Source organism: Lissotriton vulgaris, chromosome 10 (genome assembly GCF_964263255.1).
Source record: "Lissotriton vulgaris chromosome 10, aLisVul1.2, whole genome shotgun sequence".
Classification (NCBI taxonomy): domain Eukaryota; kingdom Metazoa; phylum Chordata; class Amphibia; order Caudata; family Salamandridae; genus Lissotriton; species Lissotriton vulgaris.
Genome location: NC_141698.1, coordinates 361,101,630 through 361,109,739, shown reverse-complemented (window position 1 = coordinate 361,109,739; position 8,110 = coordinate 361,101,630).

Genomic DNA, 8,110 nt, shown 5'->3' with positions numbered 1-8,110 from the left:
TGCACATGAACTCTCTTACAGACTTGCGCTGCGCAACAATACATTCATTAGTATGTTACACCACTCCCATCAGACAAATAATGCTACCGACTGCTGGATATGTGGTCGACTCCCTCCCTACCAGAATTACAAGGGAGCTCTGCCCCTCTTTCCGTACCCGTTCACTCACAATGGCTCCTGTGGGGCATGGTTTAAAATAATTAATTCCTTAGATCCTGATATTGCTGTTTTCGATGGGGGCTGGGTTTGGGGAAACTTGAACTTAGTCCTGCTCGACGTCTGTTATCCTGATAAAGAGGGACTTCCCACTCGAATAGGAACTGATCTAGAAAATGAAGTATATGGATTAGGTAATTACACAATTAGCCTTATGATCCTTACTGTAGAATCTGAGGATGCTCCAGTTCTGCCCCATATGTTAGTATTACCAGTCACAGGTGAATTATGTGTTAGCAAGAAAGGTTCAGTACACGTAGGTCATAGTAAATGCACTACTGTGGTCGAATTCAGTGATCATGGTAAATCGTCTTTCAAAGCTATCAGTCACTCCTATTTTGTTTGTGGTCATACCGCATACATACGTTTGCCTCCAGATTGGGATGGTACCTGTTACATTGCATTCCTTCTGCCACCTGTTTTTCTAGCTCCCCTAGATTACCATAGAAATACGAATCTAGTACCGAATAGACCCAAAAGAGATATTCCACTTGTCGACTATACAGAAACGGCATGGGAACAGTACACTGATTTCAATAAAGGATTCTTTTTCTTTCTAGGACCTGTCCAAAACAGTAAATTAATACGTAGATTAACTAGAACACTTGAACCAGTAGTACATGAAACTGCCTCCGCCTTAGGTAACTTAACAGAGGAGCAATCTGCTATGCGGGTTGTTGTCCTTCAAAATCGTCTTGTTATTGACGTCATCTTGGCAGATAGAGGTGGAGCCTGTAAGGTCATCGGGTCAAGTTGCTGCGTTTTCATCCCACAAAATGCACCATCTGTCTATGAAGCTATTACCCGTCTGCATAAAATTGCGAATCAGATACATCAGAATCCAGGCACCTGGACTTGGTCCGGTTGGTTCTGGACAACGTTAACAGCTTGGGGTTGGAAGATCTTATCCTTCCTAGGCATTGGCCTTGTTATAGTATTCAGCTGCTGCCTGTGCCTACAGTGTGGGCCAGCGATATGTGGACTGTGTGCCACCTCGTGCATTGAACATTCCAGTTGTCTCTCAAACAGTCAAAGAAAGAAAGATGAACATATAATGTTACAAGAACAAACCGATCGATTTATGAGGATCGATATATCATGAAGGGTCCGTAGGGAACAAGGAGGGAATGAGGTAATCTAAATTTTATGGTCAAGTTGTGTTCCCTAGCGAGTACCCCACCGACTCCATGTACGAGTTAAAGTGCATGTAACTTCCCTCCTGTGTCAGCTATGAAGACGCAAATACATTTGCGTCCAACGTTAACATGTCCTCTTTCAGACCCACCATGAATGGGTCGAATGGTCCGTTCCTAAGTATGTTATGCCAACGTCTTTTTGTAGTATACTCCTACGTTTTTCAGCTCTGGCTGAAGTAGGCCCTGAATCTCTGCCACCGAGCCACTTTTCTGGCTTCTGACTCCGAGAAATCTCTGCCCAGGCAGCCCCTGTACTCGTGAACTCTGACTTACTTTCAGCGCGGCCCCTCGCGCTCGGCTCAGCCTGCTGCCTGCCAAGATTGACTATAACCTTCAAGTTATCTGTTTCCCTCCCCGAAAATACATTCCAGCCTGCTAGCTTTAGTAAACATCCTTCCTCAGCTACAGGGCTAAAGGGCCGACCTGTCTCTGTGCAAGTAATTCATAGCTTCGTTGCCATGCTTCCATGGAAGGCCCCATGCCCCCACGCTTCTCATACAGACACTCAGGCGCTTATACACGCACTCACAGCAAGTATAGAATAGCTTCTGCTCTAGAGACCTTTCTGCCCAGATAGCTTAGTTCCTAAACATCAGATATCAGATATGATAGAAGCACAAGTTGATCTGACATGCCAGACTTTTGTCTCTTTCCGTCAGTGTAAATGTCAAGTCCCCTGCACCCCTCCAATTTCACGTCATGCAGCTGCGTGCGCATCCAAGCTTCCGATTTCTGCTGACATTGCCACTTTTTCTGTTAGTGACACCCCTTTGTGACACCTATCAGTGACGTTTCCAGAACACACCTCTAGTTCACGCCTCTTGATTACGCACATGTACCACGTGTATATTGTTATCTTGTCTTCTCTCAGCTGTTACGCCTTCTATACTGTTTCAATGATGTACAATAAGTATATAAGCTATGTACTGTTAATAAAATGAGAGCGCGCTCATCTATCCCTTCTGACACCCTGTGTGGTGGTCAGAACATGATATCTTGGCCATGACCATTCCTTTTTAAGGAATAAAACCCTTAGAACTCTAACACCACGGACTCTGTCTTCTTTCATCCGAACTGAGTTATTATTGATTAAGTACTTACCTGCATAGAAATTAAGAGAGTAAATTAATTATTTACGTCACCTTGCTCATTGCACCATCAGGATTCAAGCAAACCGGGCCGAAGACGGCTGTAATGCCAGAAACCGGTCCCCGGGAGCTTGTTTCCTTCCCAGTGTAAGAATTGGCTTTTGTAGTTTGGTTTGCCCTGTTCCCATCATGCACTGGGACAGGAACAGACTAATTTGCATACAGCCAGGTTCTGAAACTGGGATGGTGCAGTGAGCTAAAAAACGGTGTTGGATCTAGCCCTGATCTCTTGACTGGGTGAGAGCTTTCTGCTTAATTCAGAGACTCTGTCCCTCACCACCCCTTGTTGTAAATAGGTAATGCTCTCAAGCAGATTCAACAGCCTCTTCTTTCTCAAGACTGGGATTTGTATCTAGTTTTCCTTGTTCCAACTTCAGAAGCTGTAGCCGCTAGGCCACATCTGCCCTGTCTAAAGCAGATGTGCTTAGGTGCTGCCTTTTGGTTTTGCAGTAATCCACTAAAATAATCAGAGAACCCCATGCCCCATCTGCTGGCTGCAGCTTTTACGCCTGCCCAGAAATTGCTACCCTCCATCCTAGCTTCTCACTGGACACCGCCTTCGGGCATACATACACTACCCAAAGGGCACTGGGCACACTTCTGCACCTCAATCTGCCAGGCACTGGCATGCACTGTGCCCAGTGGACATTGGCTTTAGGGTGTGCCCTCCTATTCCCAAGACCAATTTTTCCACCTCCAGCGCCGAATGGGCATTGCCCTTTTGCTCTATTCGTTAAATTCTGGCAGCCAACACGCTGTGCCCAGGTGCACATCCCCAAATACCTTCTGGGCATGTTAGGTTAAGTACTTAGTATGTTTAACATATACCCCAACGGGTATCTTGGCGTTAGGACAAAAATAAGTCATCTAACACCATTCTACCACAGACAAAGGTTAATGATACAGGAAGCTAGCATGGTTGGGAGAAAAGCTTTTCTACATTTGCAGAGGTCTGACTCCAGCAGGAGATGGAGAGGCAGGGAATTCCAATCAGTCGCTGCGTTACAGAAAAGGCTAGGACACCTAAAGCTTTCAACTGAAATGCCAGAATCTCAAGAAGAGATTGGCCCCTAGGTCTAGGCAGCCATTTAGGCTTATATCAGTTGAAGTGCTTGTACAGCAGAGGAAGGCTGGGAGCTAAAATCACTTAATGAGCTAAGCATAGAAATATAAACATAATGCTTTATTTCACATGGAGGCAGTGCAGAGTGGTTAGAGCTGGGGAAATATAATCCCTTAACTTTGGGCCCAGTGCAATGCCTAATTGCATAATTCTGAGTAAGATGGAGTTTGGAATATGATGACTAGACTGATCAAGGTAAAGAGTTGTAATACTCCATATGTGCCAAAATAAATGCATAAAAAATTTGCACTTTATGTCATTGAAAACAGAGCAATAAACAGGTATTTAGGACCAATGGGAATTTTAAAGACCAGTGCTCCAATATGTTTTCTGCGTTTCAGTGGACTGTGATAGAACAGCCTCACATCCCTGCGTATGTCACAGATGTATCCAAATAAATGGGTGTTCAAGAGGGGCACTAACCGGGTGGGTTTGAATGATGACATACCCTGGTCAACACTCTGATTCTGATGGTTTTTCTATTGCTACCATATTAACTGCAGCGGTTAGTTTAGTCCAATATTGAACATGGGGTTAGTTCCCTTGAGTGGGTGGTGAGCCCTCATTCCCTACACAAACCCCTTCTGTTTCAAGATGTTATAGTACATGGTGATATATTATTGCTGGTGATGTTGGCTGATGACGAGCATCCACACATTCAACTAGTTATCATACACTGACCAATTATTATACACCTCCTAGAGGTATGATCACAATTTTCTTTCCTTGATTCACATATGTCTCAATTCTTTAGCTGAACTAGGAAATGAATTCATACAGTTTGGTACAATCAATCATCGACCGGAGGTGTTTTTGACCTATTATAACATCATGAACATCGATATTGTCATGGTTTGTTTACTATCTGTTTCAAGTCACAGGCATGGATTATAGGTATGGATGTCCCAGATTTATATATCTTGGTGTTATTAATTATTTATCGGATGTACAACATCGTGAACACCAATATCGCCATCTTTTGGTATGTTAATAATCTGTTTTCAGTCACTGACATGCATTGCAGACATTCTATCTTTACTCAATGATTGCCCGTGTTTTTCTACATATTTCGTGTAGATGTTTTATTATATATGTCTCGGCTTTTTAGCGGAATTGGGAAATGAGTGTATGAACTTTGGTGTAATTAATCACCTACTGAGGTGCTTTTCATCTGTTTAAAACATCGTGAACCGTAACATCTCCATTTTGGTATGCTAACTGGCATGCATTGGAGGCAGTCAATCTTTATTGAATGATTGTTTGTGTCTTCACATTTGGAGACTTTTTTTCAATAAAGTTACCCATAGTCTCCTTGCACGTTAATGCTTACAAACATCAGAATATCGCCGGATGAACATGGCATTCTGATTGGCCACTAGCTTGTTCGTTTGAGCCTATCAGAAGCCAGTTTACAACTAAGCAACGGAACTGCACCATGTGAGCACTTTCGAACCAATTAGGTGATACGATATAATGGTTAGCCTGGCCGTCCGACGGTACCTCCCCGATCGGCTTGGATGCCGACGCTGAAGTACCGACAGACAGGTAGGGAACGGCTGCCTGAACATCTTACAGGCTGCGAATGCGGTTGCCGGTTGCATGAGTGAGACGCGGAACGTTTGTGGTAATGCGTGTGCCATTTGAGAGACGCAGACAATTCGCCTTTCGTATGAGCTACACGCTACGTGAATGGCATTCACTCCGCTGAAACCGCTGCCATTGCAAGTGGTTTAGCCTCACAAGAGAGTGTATTATGCCTGTGTTTATAGGTGTATAAACTTTGTTTGGGCTTCTTTTTGATAGAGACAGAAGGAGCAAAAGTTACAATATTAAGCCTCTTTTGCTTCATTATTTACCCTGACAACATACGATTTTAATCATCTACGTGTATGTTTGACTTTATGTATGCGGTCTGAGAGTGAGTGAGTTCATGGTTCGATATGCGCTACCTCGATTTTTTCTAGTAAAACGATAGTTTGAGTACAATAATGCTGCATATATTTATATCTCTTTCTATCACAGAGCGGTGCTTCTCTTTCCTGAGCCGTGGCCAGGTGGGGTGAGGTCTATACCTCTTACAAAGATGGTAAGATGGGTTAAAACACTTCATTGGCAGTCAACAGATTAGGCCCAATGACAATATGTATGCACTTCATGGTTAGAGGCATTCAGTATACTTTATTGATACTAATTATTAGTCATAAATATGATTATAATGTTACGCTGGTTTGTCATCAGGGAAGCCTTGGCTGCAACCTTCAAACTTTTCTCTTTCCTCTTTTTCAGAAAAACTTGTAAAGAGGGAGTAGAACACCTAGTGATATCAGGTGACCTCTGTATCTTATTTTGATTTTGAGCACTTATTTGTATTCACTATCACTTTATTGCAGTAGCTATTAGTAAATATGGTCCTGAAGAAAGCAACGACGAATCTGTCATTAGTTTGCTGAAACATGTCGACCACATAGTACATCCAGACAGTCTGCATATTTTTGACTGTCACTGACAACTACTTTTTAACATTGGAAGGTTGGGTAACACCTGAATAAAGTACCCCCCTATCCTATTTTACATTCACAAATTTTTCTTACTTTTCTAATTTTTCACACTTTTTGAGCACTGCAACATCAGTCCCCCAGTTTTGATATTCAAATCCTCAGAACTTGAGTAGCAAGACCTGAGTTAGACCTTACTGATCGGCGGTGGAGTTCCTTCCTACATCTGGACCCCCGACCGTGGTAGTTGACTGGCTATCCCAGTAGTGGTCTTGGTGGAATCCCAAATGATGAAGGGCGGTTCCGTGTGGTGACTGATGGGCATCCCTCCTTGATCACCTTGGGGATGATCCTTTTTTAGATACACATAGTTTGAGGTTGTTATAGGGTACCCTGTTAGGACACTTTGAGCGTACTTTGTGTGTTAGACCCTCCGATATATATATGTTGTAATAATATTGAAAACAGATGCAGAATGCATAGCGGCGTCTGCTTATACATGAAAGTTGTCCATCAAGATCACTGTACAGCCAAAAAGCCAGCCATCAACAAACGAACAGGCATGAAATAACTGAAGAAATCTGTCTCGTTGCTGGAGAATTTGAAGTACTTTAACCCGTTTACTGCGGTGAACATTATGCCGCGGTGCAAGCATTCTAAAGGGTGGGCGGGGCTGCGTCAGCCATTGGTCGTGCGCAGCACCAGGGAGGGAGTGCTTGCGTCGGCCGACGCGAGCACGGAAGGGGTTAATATAGTACACCACTGCAGGTTCAAATATTCCTACAATCTACTCATCTCACTAAGACAGTCAAGATAGGGGATGATTTAAATGTCCATTGCAACAGATCTCTCCACTTCTCGCTCCTTCCACCATGCCAGCTCTGGACCATAACAACCTGCTAATCAAATGTAAGCTATATCACATGAAATAACATAAAGGGACCTGCAGAGCAGTTCATAACTACCAGCATACTGAATACCATAACACTGCGCATCTGTCTCTCACATTTCATTATCCAACGCACTGTTATGCATTGCGTCTCATAACACGATAACTGCACCGCCGTCACGCACAACATAAAAACACTTCCCACATAGGATCAAAACAAAGACCACATCCTTCCAACCACACACCCTACATGGTGTAGCATGCTACTCTTGTAGGGAAGTGCTTCAGCACTATACAAAATGCTGCAACAAAACACAATCACATTTTAGAAGGAACGTAACTGGAACCTTAAACAAGCATTTTCAGTGCAATAGGTCTCGCATTAATATGGCGAGCAGAGTCTAAAGAAGGGGGCGCGGCCATCACTAAAGTGGTCTCGCGTTTGCGAGAGATAGAGCTATTGGCAAAGAATATTTCTAATGCCAATAGCTCTATCTCTCGCAAATGCAAGATGATTTTAATGGTGGCAGTGCCCCTTTCTTTGAATGCTGCTTGCCTTATTAAGGTTACAGTGAGCACCGTCTAAAGAAAGTGGCGCAGCCAACATTAAAGTGAAAGCGCATAAGGGGCGCTTTCACCCAAAGCGAAAAAAAAACTAATTTCATTAAGAAAGCTTCTGTAACAAAGCCGTTAAAGTGAAAGCAGCCTGTGCTGTTAATTAAATAAATAAATAAGTGCGACTGCTAAAATGAAAGCAGCCTGCGCTGTAAATTAAATAACCGTGTCCGCTATAGTTACAGTGGACCGCGCTGTAATTTAAGTAAATACAATAGTAATAAAATTTAAAAATTGCAGCGTGCTGCGATGTAGTTTGTGGAATACGGGAAGATCATTAAAGAAAAAGTGCTCACCGACTACATAACGCAGACCGTGTATCAACACCAGTAAAAAGTTCAGTTATTATAGGAGGTTACAAATGCAGGCAAAGCGGTACCCATGATGGACTACTAAGCCTATTCACAAATGAAAAGCAACGATTTTGC